Below are 17,644 nucleotides of genomic sequence, written 5' to 3' on the forward strand. Positions count from 1 at the left end.
AACAGGAATAACTGCCGCCGAAAATGAATATGTGATGTGGATCATAAATATATCAGCAATCAAACAAAATCTTCAATTTCTCTAAACACAATACGTCTCCTCGCAGTATCAATACTAATTCGGCTGACTTTTATATTTGATCCAATTGGTATATGCACACCATAACGGTGTACAGCTGATAGAAAGGGAAACCTGGTGGTTAAAGCACGTTATTGAAATGTATTATTTGTATTAATAGATATTAATAGGTGACACAGACAGACAAACTAATAAGGCTTTATTTAAACATTAAAGAATACTTTAGGTTAAAGTCTTATTTTGAATAAGAAAAAAGTTTTGGGGGTATACATATTTAGCCTGACTAATTGTACTAATATATTGCTTTCCTGCAATGTTAACTACTGTATGTTTAAGCACTTATTTTAACTGATATTATACATATGTATTAGCCTATACTCTTATAAGATGTATGTAGATAGTATAAGAGATGTGCAGAATATGACAGTTTAATGGTGGAGGTATAGACACATGTTGATAGATGTCTTGTAATGCACTGTTGAGGAACCTGCAACCCACGTTTTTCCTCTCCGACCTTGTCAGCTATTGAACAATCAATAAATAAAGAACACAGAATTATTAAATATAAAACACATGTGTGTGATTATACTAAAGGATTTACAAATAAACACCACTGCATATTTACAACTGTTACACATTCTGATGTAACGCAAATGTTTCCAAATTAGGATCAATAAAGTATATCTTATATCTTTCGACTCCACTTGGAGCGATATAATTACTAACAAAGCACTTGTTTACTAATAAAGGACTGGCTTATGTAAAGCCAGTTGAGTAGCACTTGAAATGTTTAGCTCTATGAAACCTGATGTACTTATATGATTCTGTTTTCTTCAAGTTTGTCTCTTGTTGGTCGAACGCACTTAGCCTATTGTAAGTTGCTTTGGATCAAAGCGTCAGCTAAATGCAATGTAATGTAAGATGATCGATGGCTATGCCATATTTGCCTCTGAACCTTGACAAGTGCTTGTTTCAGGCTTTTCAATTAACAACAGGAGGGGAGACATTAGACCAGCTGTTAAATAAAGTTCTTCTGACCTTAGTCATGTGGGTATATATTAATGCTGCCCATTATGGGCACAAGCAATTTTCACCCATTTATTAATTATATATGTTACATTTGACTTTTTCCTATCCCCTAAACCTCCAGGGATGTACACAGTTTAATACTGGCAACTTCTTATTATGGGAACTACGAAAAACGTCTTTTAAAACTACAATTCCCAGTAGAGACGTGCCATGAGCATGTTGCAAAACACACAATAGCCAGTATGTGTAGTTCTGGGGAGGGGGGGACGGGGTGGACCCGTTCAAATCCAGTTTGCTGTGGTTCCATCCCATTTCAAAGTGTTGTTCGACGCTCGGCGTAACCCTCGCACACTCAAACATCCAAATCACAGAGCTTGAGGACTATCACAAGGTTTGTAAAGCGGAGAGAATACTTACTTCTGGGTGTAAAATTCTCTTAAGCAACTACTATGAGCTGCTCCGACCCCCGGACTCCAACTTGTGTTTATTGATCAAACAAATAAATAAACACAAGGATAATAATGTGTTATTGTTGAGTAAATAACAGTGTGTGGTTTTGAAAAGAATACAAAATTAGATGGAAAAAACTATGAAACAATACATATTTCAGTATTCTGAGCCCTGTTATGCTTTGTTCGTTATTCTCGCGTCCAGGAGAGAAGCTTTAAAAAGGGAGACTAATGGAGTCTCTGAGAAGGTTCAAATGGGTACTTTAATTTAAAAAGGCGCGGTAATGTTACAAGCAGAATATTGTTCAATGTGAGAGAGAGAAAAGCTCCCTTTCTGTTGTCGGCCGAGCAGAAGAGACCCCACAAGCATTCGTCCTTCCCGCTTGCTGGCTGTTCGCTCCTCCTCTCTGGGGGCTGTGGTGACGTAGGGGACTCCCCCCCTCGGTTTCCGATATTGCGTTAAACAGAGGATTTCGACATGTAACATTCATTGCTTACTTCCACATGTCTTTTCTCCTCCTTATCTCTTTCATAACTTTATATGTAACACATGTTAACGGCGTCAAGAGCCACTTTAATGATACTAATGGACGGTAGTCCCGGATGTCGTCATGAAGGATTTTCAGAATAAAAGCGTGGTATTGAGAACTTCCGTTTTTTTCCAGAATAAAATAGCATTTAAACTGACGGTATGTTCTAACTAAATTACGCCATAAAACATTGATTTTAATTTCTAACAGTTCCTCCTCACACCTAAAAGGTGTGTAAAATAATACTGAAATCAATGAGTTCTTCATCTGAACTTTGCATAGTACATAACTCATATCAAAAACATACAATCAAAAATGAAATGGTTCAATAGTCTCAACTTTACAAAAATACAAAAACTACTTTGACTGGTCTTCAAACATAAACGTTTTCCCTTGTGCGTAACTTCTAGTGTTAACATTCAATATCATTCTTCAAAATAGCAGCAATGGCTTTGTCACGATATTCATGTTATGTCACGTTTTTATGTCTAGGTTTTGGGTGTTTTGCTGTTCTCCCGGTCACGTTTTTCCTCCTGTCGTTAGTTTCCCTGGAGTGTCTAATTGTCTGATTGTGTTCACCTGTGGCCCTTGTGTTTCTCCTCCCCTGCCCGGCTGTTTCTCGTCTTGTGATTACCCCTCCCTGTATTTAGTCTTGGCTCTTCCTGTTGGTTCATTGTTTGTCTTTCCTGTCTCCCTCCATGTTGGTCATGGTCAGTTTTGTTTGTTAATGCTACCTTGTGCTACTTGTGTTTTTGGTAATGCTAACTTTGTCTCTTGTTTTCTTTTGTCATCGGTTTTTTTTGTAAATTAAAGCTCGCTTTTTGTTAATACTGCTTTTGGGTGCTACCTTTTCCACGCACCGTAACAGAATGAACCGACCTACAATGGACCCAGCGGTTTTTTATGATTTTGAGTTGGATCTGTTCGATCTGGATTTCTCCCTACAGTGTTATCATGCCGAGTGGAGTGGAACCTCTTCTAGAAGGGACAAAGAGGCTATCCTCAAAAAGGCACAAATGGAGGCGGCCGAAATGCCTTGGTTGAGGAGTTTGTTGCCTGAGTGGCTACAACTTTTCACAAGTTGTCCTGAGGACTTGTCCGAAGCCTCTAACCCTTTCCTGGGGTATGACCAGGCCTTGGGAGGCCCACGGATCCTCCAAAGAATCTCTAGGAGACGCAAGACCAAGATTCCAGCCCGTGCTCCAGTGGTTCCGGTCCCAGTGCCGGCCCACAAAGCCATGTTTCCAGCTCCAGAACCGGCCAATACAGCCATGGTTCCGGCTTCAGTACCGGCCCCAGTAGCCATGGTCCCGACTCTAGTTTCGGCTCCAGTACTGGCTCTCCGGCCGACGCCAGCTCCCTGTGTCCTGTCGGCGTACCGGCCGACTCCAGCCCCTCGTCTCCTGTTGGCTCTCCGGCCTGACGCCAGCTCCCCGTGTCCTGTCGGCGTACCGGCCGACTCCAGCACCCCGTGTCCTGTTGGCGTACCGACCGTCTCAAGTCACCTCTCGAGTCCCCTCTCAAGTCACCTCTCAAGTCTCCTCTCAAGTACCTTCTCGAGACCCCTCTCGAGTCTCCTCTCAAGTCTCCTCTCGAGTCCCCTCTCGAGATCCCTCTCAAGTCACCTCTCAAGTCAACTCTCAAGTTTCCTCTCGAGTTCCCTCTCAAGCCCTCTCTCGAGTCCCCACTCAAGTGCCGTTGGAGGTTCCGCTGGGGGTCCTGCCAACCCTATGTCCTGTGCCGTTGGAGACCCCGCCAACTACTCTTCTGCCGGGGGTCCTGCCAACCCTAATTCCTGTGCCGTTGGAGGTCCCGCCGACTGCTCTCATGCCGGGGGTCCTGCCGGCCCTGTGTCCTGTCCCGTTGGGGGTCCCGCCGACTAATCTTCTACCGGGGGCCCTGCCAACCCCATGTCCTGTTTCGTTGGAGGCCTCGACATCACCTGTCTCGCCGGGGGTCCTGCCAACTCCTTGTCCTCTTCCGTGGGGGATCTTGCCAACACCTGTCCCAACGGCTCCGGTTCCTGCCCGGCCTCCGGAGCTGTCTGGTCTTCGCACTCGAGCCCGGCTCCCTGACTTTCCCGGCCGCGGTCCTCGCCCTCGGACCCGGCCCCCTGACTCTTCGTGCCGCTGCCTTCGCCCTAGTGCCCGGTCCCCTGGGTTCACCCGCTGTGGTCTTCGCCCCTTTTTGGACTCTGCCTTGCCCCCGGGCCGTCCGCCCGAGACCCCCTCCTCGAACTCTGCCTTGCCCCCGGGCCGTCCGCCCGAGACCCCCTCCTCGAACTCTGCCTTGCCCCCGGGCCATCCGCCCGAGATCCCTTCCTGGTCCTCTGCCGTGCCCTGGGCTGTCAGTCCTTTATTAGTATATAAGGGCTTTGTTAATAGTTCTATCGCTCGAAGTGGAGTCGAGAGAGATGAGTTTTCAGTCTGCGCCGGAAGATGTGTAAGCTTTCTGCTGTCCTGATGTCAATGGGGAGCTCATTCCACCATTTTGTGGGTTGTAGCAGCTATATCTGCAGTGAAGGACAGTTTGTTATCCAGGGTCACACCCAGATTCCTTGCAGTCTGAGTCGGGGAAACAATCGAGGAAAAGCAGTTCAGTCTTGTCAAGGTTGAGCTTGAGGTGGTGAGCAGACATCCACTGAGAGATGTCAGCTAGACAAGCAGAGATGCGTGCGACGACCTGGGTCTCAGAGCGGGGAAAGGACAGAATTAATTCGGTGTCGTCAGCGTAGCAGTGGTATGAAAAACCATGCGGGCTAATGACTGATCCAAGCGAGTTTGTGTACAAGAAGAAGAGGAGGGGACCAAGAACAGAGCCCTGAGGGACCCCTGTAGTTAATTGACAAGGGTCGGACTCGGACCCTCTCCAAGTTACCCTGTAGGTGCGGTCTTTGAGGTATGAGGTGAGGAGGGAAAGAGCCTGAAACTCCAAGTTCTTGGAGTGCGAAGGAGGATCTGATGATTCACCGTGTCGAATGCAGCAGACAGGTCCAAAGGATGATGACAGAGGAGAGGGAGGCTGCTTTAGCCGTGTGCAGTTCCTCAGTGACAGCAAGGAGGGCAGTTTCTGTTGAGTGACCTGCCTTGATACCAGACTGGTGCGGATCCAGGAGAGTTGTTTAAAGACAGCGCGTTCAAGTGTTTTAGACAGGAACGGGAGGAGAGAGACAGGCCTGTAGTTTATAACATCAGATGGGTTGAGAGTGGGTTTCTTTAGGAGAGGGTTTACTCTTGCCTCCTTGAGACTGTTTGGAAAGTGACCAGAAGTTAGAGAAATGTTGATGAAATGGGTGAGAAACGGTAGAATATCAGGAGCGATAGTCTGAAGGAGGTAAGAGGGGATAGGGTCCAGAGGACAGGTGGTAGGACGGGCAGAGGTAACGAGGGTACAAGGTTTTAGTTCCATGTTACCACCAAACATCTACTCTGGGATACGGCATTCTAGACAGTCATTTCTGGGAGAAGATTTTGGTCAGTTCCAACAGTTGTAGAATTTCATCACTTAAAAGTTCCTACTGGTGCCTTTGGGTGGTCTGTTCTAATGCTGTGATAAAGTCCCTGAAATGGTGTGAAAACCGGTGGAATATCACTAACTCATTATACTAATTTATCTTAAATTCTGGTCTACCTGAAGAAATATGCTAACCCCTTTAACAGTGTGTGGAACCTTGGGTGTCCGAGCATGTGATAATTACTCCCTCCTTTAACAAGGATTTTTAAAAACAGAAGTCATTTCATTAATGGTTTGTAGTTCAATTCAGGAATTTTCACTTATGGCAGATATGTTTCTCCTTTAAATAACATCTCTAAATGTCAGGTCATCTGGTGAATGGATGACCATTAGGAGCTGGTGGCACTTGTCTTTTAAAACTCATACTCTGGTGCCGTGCGCTCCCTCTGAAGCTGCAAGTAAGATTTAAAACATCTGCAGGGTGGGTTGAGCGACCCCTTCTCCCTGAATGATCTTTGTTGTCAAAAATATGCACCATTAAAATGAGTGATCCAAGGCCCTGCATACATTACTCCCAATTATATTAGTTTTTCAAAATTAAAAATTGCAATCGCTCTTTGCCCAGTTTCTTTTAAAAAAACTCTACATCTTGGACGACACACAAATGTTGTTTCCACCTTAACAGTTCTCCTGTGGTAATAACCATGCTACAATGGTGAAATCAATACTTTAGATTGGATTACTATCTTTGGCTTGGTACTAGCTCTACCTTTAACATTTTCCATACAAATAAAGATTTGTCTGCTTTTATAGAGTGGTTACTAAAACTATACCTTTAAACTGTAGATTTATTTTGTAACAAATTAAATCTTCCCCGAATTCGCACATGAATTGGAATCTCTTAAAGAATAATTTGTTTATATGATGAAAAGATTGAATAATATGTTCTACCCTCAGTGTGTTTTTAGGATTACCTAATAGTTTCCTCTTTCTTACTTTATGGCAAATAAATATTTTTCTTTACGTATTTCTCGTTGGTGAATAAGTGTGTTTATGTGTAAACTCACCCACTCCCCTTTTCCTTCTCACCCCCTCTGGTTGTCGAGCCACGACCCCCTCACGTTCTGCTAGACCATGCCAACTCCTCCGTCCCGTCTTCTCCTCCGTCCACCTTCTCCTCAGTCCATCCGCTCTTGGATCCTCCTGCTGTAACTCTTTTCAGTGGCCCAACTGCTTTGCATTTCATCTCCTCCTTTACAGTCTCTATGCTGTTGCATGGAGGACGTATTCCGCTCTCATGTCCCACACTCTGCTCTTGTGCCAAATCTCGTGGCTCAGCTTGGAACTTCATGTCCTGTCTGAGGGACCGATGAGAGTATGCCTCAGGTGGAGATGGTTCTGGATGCAGTCTTGGAGTTGTTGGTTCAGCTCTGGTTCTCTGTCTGTTCGATGGAGAAGGAGGAGTCTTCCGTGGTGAGGTTTTTTGTCTGCTTGGAAGATGGGGTGGTAGCGGTCTGACAGGCGGACAGAGAGAGATCTCGGGACGCATTACCTATAGTTAGGGTGCTTCTGGTACAGACTAAAACATGGATCCAGTGTATTTGGAGATTCCCCTAAACTGTAAATCCCCATTACTTACGTATCCCGATCACTTAAACCCACCTCATCATTTGATACAAGAACTGCATATAGGGGGGGTGAATCATCTTGATTATAACCGCCTCACCTTTGGGAACGAGTATTTCTAACCCCTCCTCTTGTTGCTCAGCTGATCTTTTGGCTGTGGGGATAAGTGAAAGTCTCTGAAACACAGCTGGAGTTATGTTAGTGATGTGGGCATTCTCTATGAGTGAACTAATGGATCCATGTCTTACATGATTGTACTCCCCTTCCAACCAGAAAGTTGCCAAGTGTAATGAGCACAATCAACAATGCTATTCTGACTCTTATCCCTAGGGGACCCCACAATTGGTTTGGCTTTGTTCTTGACATCATCTCTATTTTATCCCTGGTTGTGTCCGTTACAGAATTTAAATGAGTACAAAAATAACGTATACAAAACGTTGGACTCTTTTTCAGGTGTAAAACAAAAAATAGGTTTTCACTTTAGTGTACAATCTATACAAATCTAAAGACAATTCGTCTTTTGAGCTGTTTCTATCTTAATCTTATTTCTATTTATTGTTTTGTTCCAGCTCTGCCAAATCAGTTCTAACTCCCAATAATTTTCTGGAAGTTGCCAGTGAAGGGTGACAATATGTGTGGTGGTGTCAATTTGCTCCTTTTTATTTACCTTTAAACCGGAGCGTGTCAGAAGTTTGTTACAACTTTTCACGCTTCCGTCCACCGGGATCAGCTCACTGTCTTTTGTGAACTTTCACCCTCACCCAATCACCTGGCCGAACAGGAGTCTCTTCTGGTGTCTCGTCTGGTGTCTCTGTAGTATTCCTAGCCTGTGTAGACAAAACTTGGATAATATTACTCAGAGTTCTGACATATTCATGCACTTCTATTCGTCTAATATCTAAAACTGGACCACTCCCTCCTTGGAGAAGGCCCAAGCTTCGGCATACCTTTTGTTGTTATGAGACCTATTGTTAACTACATGTTGTTATTTATTAACTACAACTTCACTGAAATCAACATATCTGTATAATCATGACACTCCCTCCTTTGAGCATAACATGCTCAATTAATATTGCAATGATTACCCTATTATGAACAAGACATGGAAAACCCATAACGTTGTATTAAATAAATATAAATTCTCTGTGTACCCATAAGGCGTACAAAAATATAGTATGATGTATGGTTTTCTGATGGTATAAATGCATATGCACTAAAGATCTGCCATTAGTACAAAAATAGTTTACTTGTTTCAATAATGGCTTTTGTCATGGTGTTATGCATCATTGTTGCTGCGAAAAACAATACCCCTGGTTCCACTAATGCGTCTCAATAATTCTAGGATTAGAGGATTGGTTGATACTGCTGAACTAACATATGATAACATAATATTTCTCCAAACTAGAGGGAAAATACGAACTATTCTCACAGAGGGTGACATGCAGGAAGGGCTTGTGCTCCTCACTCAAAATGAGATATTGCCTTACGCACTACATTATAAATCAGTAAAGTCACTTAAAAATAAATAAATAAAAACTGATGCTTGAAAATGTGGTAAAAACCCTGCAACTTCTTCATCCAAGCTCTCAATCAGTGTTATGTTATTTAATCTGTAGCTCATGCCTCAAAACAGATACTTCAGACCGATTTATAAAATTGTGTTTATGAGAAAAATGTAATCTGACTCCATAAATCACATAATTGTTGGACTAAAAAACTATACCTCTACTAACAATAAATGAAGTTCCCCTTTAAACACAGCCCCGATCTTCTGACGGGGTCTATCTATGTACTGGCTGGAAAATGTTGTGCCAGTCTCTGTCGCTCCGTCACTGTTCTCCCGCTAACAGTCACTCTCTAGTTCTGCTGGGTTCTTGTTGACTTCTTCACTGGTTTGAGACAAGCGACCTTATCGGACACCTCCCTTTGTAGCCAGACTTCACCACAACAGAATCGAGTTTCTGTTTTTCAGGTCTCAACAGCTTCACGTCAGGTGTATCGTCGCCCCTTGAACTGCAGTCGGTGTAAACAGGAGGACTTGGTAAGGATCCTCCGTCTTGGGCGACTACTAGGTTTCCGTCTTCATATTTTGGGTGGAAACCCATCGTCTTGACCTCACTAGCTGTGTGGGGGAATAACGTCACTCGTAATCTCTATCCTTCTCATAATTACAAAAATAGTCTGCTAAATGTTCTAATCTGTGGATGCTTTATATGTAAATGCAATATTCTACTCTTGATTTTTTTTAAATAACATTAAACCTCTCCCTCCTGTGGTGACAGATATGGCTCAAAGTAGCTGGTTTTCAAAATACCGTTGTGCTGAAGATGCATCACCTGGGCCCAGGAGTTAAAAACTTTTAATCTCAATCAGATCCGATCAGATTTTGAAATCCCATTTTTTGTGATCCAGGATCAGACAAGTCGGCCAAATGTTGTCCCTGGAGTTCAAAGCAATTCAGGATAGGATCAGCCTGATCGAGATTACGATTTTTCAAGATGACTAGATCCTGAATATCAGTGTTTTAATCCTACCGATCGCCATCTAGTGGACATGAAAAATAATACAAGGAAGACAAGAGACCACATTACAGACATCTATTGTCCGCAATTACTTTTGAAAGGTGATGACAGATGGACTTTTTTTTTGTTGGTATTTTTTCTTTAATCTAAATTACATTTGTGATTGACAATCTTTGTTGTGATACTTTCATGAGCATAAACATTTATGTCATTAACATTTGGTTGAAAACAAAATAGGCCACCACAAACGTGACCAAAGAAATACAAATAAAATTGATTTACCATGAAGGCTAACAATTGTGTATTATTTCAGTTAACAAACTTTGCCATCTTATTTATATTGAAAAATATTTTTAAATAAATGGTACAGTACATTTTGCTCTGGTAATCCACTGGAAATCCACCCCTTTGGTGGGATCAGGATAATCCAGTTTTTTGGGATCAAACTGATCCCAATCCTGTGTTGTCGGTTTGAACTACCCGTTTTGAAGATTTGATCCAGATTAATGCTTGGTTTGGATTTCCTGATCTGGTCAGATATCAAAGTGATCCTAATCCTGTTTTTTGGTTTTGAACTCCTCAAAATCCAAATCTGATCTGATCAGATAGGGATTCAAAGTTTTGAACTCCTGGGCCCTGGCGGTCTGGCCCTCTGAGCTTCCTCATTGTTGTGGTTGCTACCAGGCTGTCAGTGGCATTTGGTTCATGTTTGGCACCCCTGTTCGTCTTTGACATCTCTGGGACCCCCTGCCTCCGTCGACATCATGGAAATCTCCCCTGGGGTAACTGCATGGAGGGCCGTTGTTTGGTGCAATGTTCTGCGGACACTCTTTGGACCAATGTGTCAGCCGACCACATTTGTAGCAGCCTTCATCTCTTCTTCGTCTTGATTATTGCTCTCCTCTCTATTGTTCCTTTTGTTGATGCTGTATGGGAGTGTATACCTGTGCTTGCGGCTGTACTTGGGTAGGAGGATATGCAGGTGTTTGCTGTTGCCGAAATTGTGTGGGAAGATATGCTGGTACTTGCAGCATCCTGTGTTGCGGACAATATCTGGCCCAATGTGAGAACTGACCACATATGGAGCATCCTTCACCTTAGAAACCTTATCCTGTTGATCGATTCCCTCCTTGGAAACTTCCTCTTCCTCTGCCACATTGTCTTCCTCGGAAACCTCCTCCCCCTCTTTGTTGATTCTGCACCTGAATCTCTGGAACTTCCTGAGCTTGAATTGTTGGAGGTGTCTGACCTACCTTCTCTGGTATGTCGGGAGGAGAGTCTTCGGTCAGGCTTGGATACTGCCTTGGAGTTTGGATAACTGGAGCGGCTTCTGTTATTCCTGCTATGTCTTCCCTCATTGGCAGGTCTGCTTCTTGGACCACATCCATGCTTTCTGCCAGCCCAATACTGACATATGTTAGATGATGTAAGAGACCTATAACTCTTGATTGCCTTTGGTCGGCTTTCACCCATGCACTTTGCTGTTGTAGGTGTTTTTCATGTTCACAGTCAAACACTGCTATTACATGGGCTTCTGTTGGTCCAGGCTGATCATCAGCTGGGCCCAGGAGTTCAAAACTTTTAATCTCAATCAGATCCGATCCGATTTTGAAATCCCATTTTTTGTGATCCAGGATCAGACAAGTCGGCCAGATTTTGTCCCTGGAGTTCAAAGCAATTCAGGATAGGATCAGCCTGATCCAGATTACGATTTTTCAAGATGACTAGATCCTGAATATCAGTGCTTTAATCCTACCGATCGCCATCTAGTGGACATGAAAAATAATATAAGGAAGACAAGAGACCACATTGCAGAGACATCTATAATGTTTAATTATATTTTTTTATTTGAAAGGTGATGACAGATGATGGACTTTTTTTTTGTTGAAGATATTTTTACTTTAATCTAAATTACATTTGTGATTGACAATCTTTGCTGTGATACTTTTATGAGCATAAACATTTATGTCATCAACATTTGGTTGAAAAAAAAATAGGCCACCACAAACGTGAGCAAAAATGGAAAAAATAAAATGTATTTCCCATGAAGGCTAAAAATGGTGTATTATTTCAGTTAACAAATGTTGCCATCTTATTTAAATTGAAACATATTTTAAAATAAATTGTACAGTACATTTTGCTCTGGTAATCCACTGGAAATCCACCCCTTTGGTGGGATCAGGATAATCTAGTTTTTGGGATCAAATTGATCCCAATCCTGTGTTGTCGGTTTGAACTACCCATTTTGAAGATTTGATCCAGATTAAAGCTTGGATTGGATTTCCTGATCTGATCGGATATGAAAGTGATCCTAATCCTGTTTTTTGGTTTTGAACTCCCCAAACATCCAAATCTGATCTGATCAGATAGGGATTCAAAGTTTTGAACTCCTGGGCCCTGGAAACAGTCCTCTTATTTGCCACTGTTCCAAAAGTTTCTCAATTTGGTTCCATGTCTTCTGTCTAAGATTTGGAACTGTTGTAGCATCTGATCTGATTTTTATCCTGCCCTTGATATCTGCAGTTGAGCCTGGCTCTGCGTCTGGTCTCAACTTAGTTTCTTTTGGTGACATGTTCTCTAACTATTTATTAAGTTATCAAAGATGAAGCACTAATCCTCAGACTAGCACCTTTGTTCCTGAGAAATAATACCCTATGTCAGGGCTATTCAATTGGCGGCCCGCGGGCCAAATCCGGCCCCGGGTGATATTTACTGGCGCTTTGAGTATAATGTTAAAAAAAAAAAAATTAAAGTTTAATTAAAATCTTTTTTTAATTTAACATTTTTTTTTTGGGCCAGAGTGCCTTTATTCCTGAGAGGGTGTTACATTGAGAGATAGAGGGGAAGACATTGCCTGAAAACTTTGGCGGGCTCGGGTTTCGAACCCACCTACTAGCAACTCCTGTCATTTACTCCTGTCAACTCCTGTCACTCTGCGCGCGTCCTCGCGGCTCGCGCTGCCCTTCACTACAAGCTCGCGCACCTTCGACGGTTTCGCGCCAATGGTACGATTAATCAAACCTGGTCAGCATAGTTGGATATCAAAATGTCTCTTTCTACGTTAAAAAAACGAAAGGTTGACACCGAAAACCGGCAATTCAACAGCGAGTGGAAAGAGAAGTACTTGTGTTTAAATGTCAGTGGGAGGCCCGTGTGTTTAATCTGCAATGAGTGTTTATCTGTGTGTAAAGAGTACAACTTGAGAAGGCATTTTAAGACAGCTCACGCCAACTTTGACGCCAATTTTCCAGCGGGCTCTGATGCTCGCCACCAGAAGATTTTGGGGCTAACTTCGTGCTATGACCAAAGACGTAGCTCCCTGTTTCGGGCTTGCACTGACCAAGAGAGAGCTACCGCAGCGTCCCTACGAGTGGCCTGGATATTAGGCAAAAAGAAAAGGCCTTTTATGGACGCAGAGACAGTCAAAGAGTGTATGCTTGCATCAATTGAGGAAGTGGTTGCAGATGAGAAAATCAGAAAAAGCGTTATTGACTCAATTAAGAACATTCCGATTTCTGACACGTCAACATCAAGGAGAGTGGAGACCCTTGCATCGGACGTTTTTGAGATTCTCTTGGACAAACTGAGAAAGGCGGAGGTTATGTCGCTAGCTATTGATGAATCCACTGACAGCAGCGATGTTGCACAGCTGTGCCTCTATGTTAGATTTTTTGATGGTGAGTTCTTTCGGGAGGATCTACTTGGATTAATTCCTTTGGATGGACACACGACCGGTGAGGTGATGTTCCACAAAGTGGTTTCGTTTTTCAAGGAGCACAAGTTGGGATTCGATCGTATTAACATGCTTGTAACGGATGGGGCCCCTGCGATGTCGGGCCGAACACAGGGACTGTCCGCTAGGCTGGCAGATGTGGCTCCACAGCTGAGATCGCTTCATTGCCTCATCCACCAAAGCCTCCTGTGCGCAAAACTGAGTGGTGAGTTAAAAAACACAATGGACTCTGTCATGGCGATTATTAACTTTATTCGTTGTAACTCCAGTTTACAGCACCGCCTTTTCCGCCAGATGTTGTCAGACATGTTAGCTCGATATAATGATTTGCTCATGCACAGTAACATTAGATGGCTAAGCAAAGGAAACGTCTTGAAACGATTTTGTGAACTTAAGGAGGAGATCATGGCGTTTCTCCGCAATTCAAAACATAAAAAAGCCAACGCCTTTCTGTGTCTGATAGAGAATGATGAGTTGTACGCTGCTGTTTGCTTTTTGAGCGACATTTTCCAACATCTGAACCAACTCAATTTGGAGCTGCAGGGCAGAGATAAAATGGTTACACAACTTGTGGAGAGACTCCATGCGTTTCAAAAAAAGCTCACACTTTTTTTTGCGGATTTATGTCCAGGGAAAATGCTAAATTTTCCAACACTGCGCACTGCAGGTTTACAAATCACAGAGGTGATGACTGGATTTATGGACTCATTGAAAACCAACTTTGCCGCGAGGTTTGAACATTTCAGTCTCCCGACTGAAGTGATGAGATTTGTGAAGGACCCTTTCTCTGTGAATGTAGAGGGGGAGTTTGCACTGAAAGCAAAGGAGCTGATTGTGACATTAAATGAGGCGTCTTTACAACTCAAACTCATTGACATTCAGCCATCCAATGACCTGCGACAGTCATTTCAGCTGGCAGGTTCTGAAAAGTTCTGGACTCATGAAGTCAGCCACGAGAAATTCCCTCATTCAAGGGGTCTTGCACTTTTTGTCCTCACAATGTTTGGCTCGACTTACACGTGCGAATCGGCATTCTCACACATGAATGCCATAAAAACTAATAATCGAGCATCCCTCACTGACCAGCATCTGCATCACTGTATGCGTATTGCCAAGACAACGTATACTCCCGACTTCCCTGCTCTTGCTAAATCGAAAAAATGCAATTCCTCTCATGAGATGGCATATATCTGCCAAGTTGGTTGCATACTGTATGTCAGTTATCACTATGTTAATCAAAAAAGGTTTGAGTTTTAAAAGGCTGTGTGTTGTGGTTTGGTAATTAATACAAGTCTTTTGATAATTGTTTTTGCTTTTAATTAAGCAATTGATGTGGTATGGCTCACTTGTCTTTATTGTTATTATACCATAATATGCACTGTTGTTTGTGTATGGCCCTAAATTGCTATTTTGTGTGAATTATTCAATCATTTAATCTAAATCTAATGATGTTGATGGTTATATTAGCTTCACATGTACTGAGTTCTGAACTTGCCATTTATAAAGGCCTTGGGGCTATGTTTGATTTAATTAAACAAAAATATATGCACTCCACCATGCTGTTGTAGTCATTTCATTTCATACATTTATTTATGCAGGTGAATCCCAATGAGATCATTGAACTCTTTTTCAAGGGTGACCTGCTGTAGTATTTACTGTATCTGAAGCTCTTAATATGATTGCTCATATTTCAAGCCGTTTTTTTCCCGGCCCCTTGCTTTGGATAATTTTCATCAACCGGCCCCCATTCCAAACTAATTGAATAGCCTATGTCATCCGAACTTTAAATCTGGGTTTTTAAAAAAAAAGTTTTTCTGTGAGAAATTAAAAAATAAAAATGATTATTTAAGTTGTTTATAAAAAATAATAATGTAATTGAATCATTTAAATACAAATTATGCACATTTTAAAATCCGAAATGTTAAAAATAAAAATTGTACAGTGTATGGGTTTGACTTTGAAATATGAAAATTAGAAATCTGGTGTAAATCTAAACCTAGTGTGTACTGTGTATACTGAAGTGTATGGAATATTTTAAAAACTGTTAATATGCACTTGCAATCAGAAAAACTTCCAAAATCAGATTGGGTTTTTAGGAAATACAATATTCCTTCCCTACAAATACCAAACTTCCAACGGTAAGATAACCTGACTATTTTCTAGTTCCAACTCTGCCAAAAAATATGATTTGTCCTTCACAAGATGGAGTGCCTAGCCTCATGTGAGTGGTACTAGGTGTTTTAGAACAAACAGAGTACTTTCAATTAGCATTTCACGAAATGGCGACACCGTGTGGCTGATTGTCAACATGAGGGCAAGACAAGATGGCAACTGATTTTCCAACCTTTAACCTGAAGAACAAAGGGATTTGAAAATACACCTCGTGGCTCTCACAGAGGAGTTGAAATAATGGCAGAGTGATCTTTAGTCTAGAAAATAGAACACAAAACAACACTGTAGTTTAAAATAACATTTCTATGTAGTTTACAATGAAAAATGGGCCTTAAACCCTTTACGCCATAGGCCTCAAACCCATCTACGTATTTTTTTTTACTTTAAAAGCCAGTATGATTATCTCTTCTGTTTCTATAATGGGACAAAATGGGACCCTATCCAAACACAATCAGAAGAATATCGTCTATCTGACACACGAATGTTGCATTTCCCTTCTTAATCCACACGCAATGTCTGGTTGAAAACAGAACAGAATAACCACTGATAAAGCTTCAAACTTTAATCAGGCCTCATCACACAAAGGACTTTTTTAAAACAGCCTCCAACTGTCGTTTACACAAACACTCACTTCAATATCCTCAGCTTCCAACTGTGGCTGTGTCCTTGCCTCAAACAGCCTCAAACAGTTTAATGGCCTGAACCATTTAAGTTATAGGCCTCAAAACCTACAACGTAACAAGAGACACTTATTGAAGTGATTGGCCTCAAACTGACACGTAATAACACACAAACGAATAGCATGCAGGGTTAAATGTAAGAAAAAAGAAGAAATTTGAACTCACCCTGCTTGTGACAAAGCAACGCCACGTGTTATAGGATACCTACATTTAGGTTGTTTAACATTCAATTAGGCAGTCTTTCTCAGGAGTCCAACTTACCAGACAGACACACATTCCTATTGTTCACTTTGTAATCTATTGAAGATTTTGAATAAACAGTGTTGGAGATTTGGAGGATGTTCAAAACCAACCTCGTCTCCGCGTGTCGTTTGATAAGCTGGGTAAATTCGTAAAAAGGAAGGGATTAAGAAACACCAGAATGCAAGTTAAACAATAATCTTGTTTTAATGATAAAAAGTAACAATACAAATACAAATACAAATACAAATACAAACACAAAGGAAGTACTTCCTGCTCTTCCTCCAATCTCACGGATCTGGTCAGTTTGAAGAAAAGAAGAGGCTGGTCTAAAGAAAACATAGGCTTATATCCAAAACCCCAGGAGGACCTATGCGGCTGCCCCCCCCCCCCCCCCGAGGGGTCCTCCACTTAGAAAAGACAGCCAATCAGCGCGAGCCAGAGGCGACCCTTACATTCGAGATAACAAACCCCTCCTTGCAAGTTTCACATACTTTTGGCATTTTATAAAGATAGTTTTAAGATATAGTTTTTTATAGTTGGATTATACAAATAACACATGTGAGTTACCTTAACCTCAAACAATAATAACAAGAGGAAAACATCAGCTCTGATCTCAAGCAGTAAAAAGTACCGCACACTCATTTAGCCTGCAGCTCTTCCAGACACTTGAGCTATTGTTCTTTAAGAATATTCCCTGCAGAATCTTTATTTCAAATAAAAGGTTTCACATTGCATATTTCCAGCTTCCTTTACACATACTGCTATTATTAATACAAAGTAATCAACCACACACATATATTTAAAACAAGTAGATTTCCCTGATCATTTGACATGCTGCTTCCATTTCCCATAGAGTAATAAAACATGTTTAAGCTAATTTCTCCACACTGTTTGTAGCCCTCCAGTACCCACATATGAAAGAATAAAAGCAGAGGAATCAAATAAAACACCAATACAGGAATAGTTGATAAATGATTATACAGGACATCTGATCACAGTAAGAAATACACACACATATTCTCTAGGAAGTGACCCTTGTTATAGGTCCGAATGTCCTGTCCCCTGAAAGTCATGAGTTTTGGTTGATTAACAGAAGTGTAATTGTTCTTGTGGCTTAATGGCTTCCCTG

Source organism: Notothenia rossii, assembly GCF_949606895.1.
Source record: "Notothenia rossii genome assembly, chromosome: 1".
NCBI lineage: Eukaryota > Metazoa > Chordata > Actinopteri > Perciformes > Nototheniidae > Notothenia > Notothenia rossii.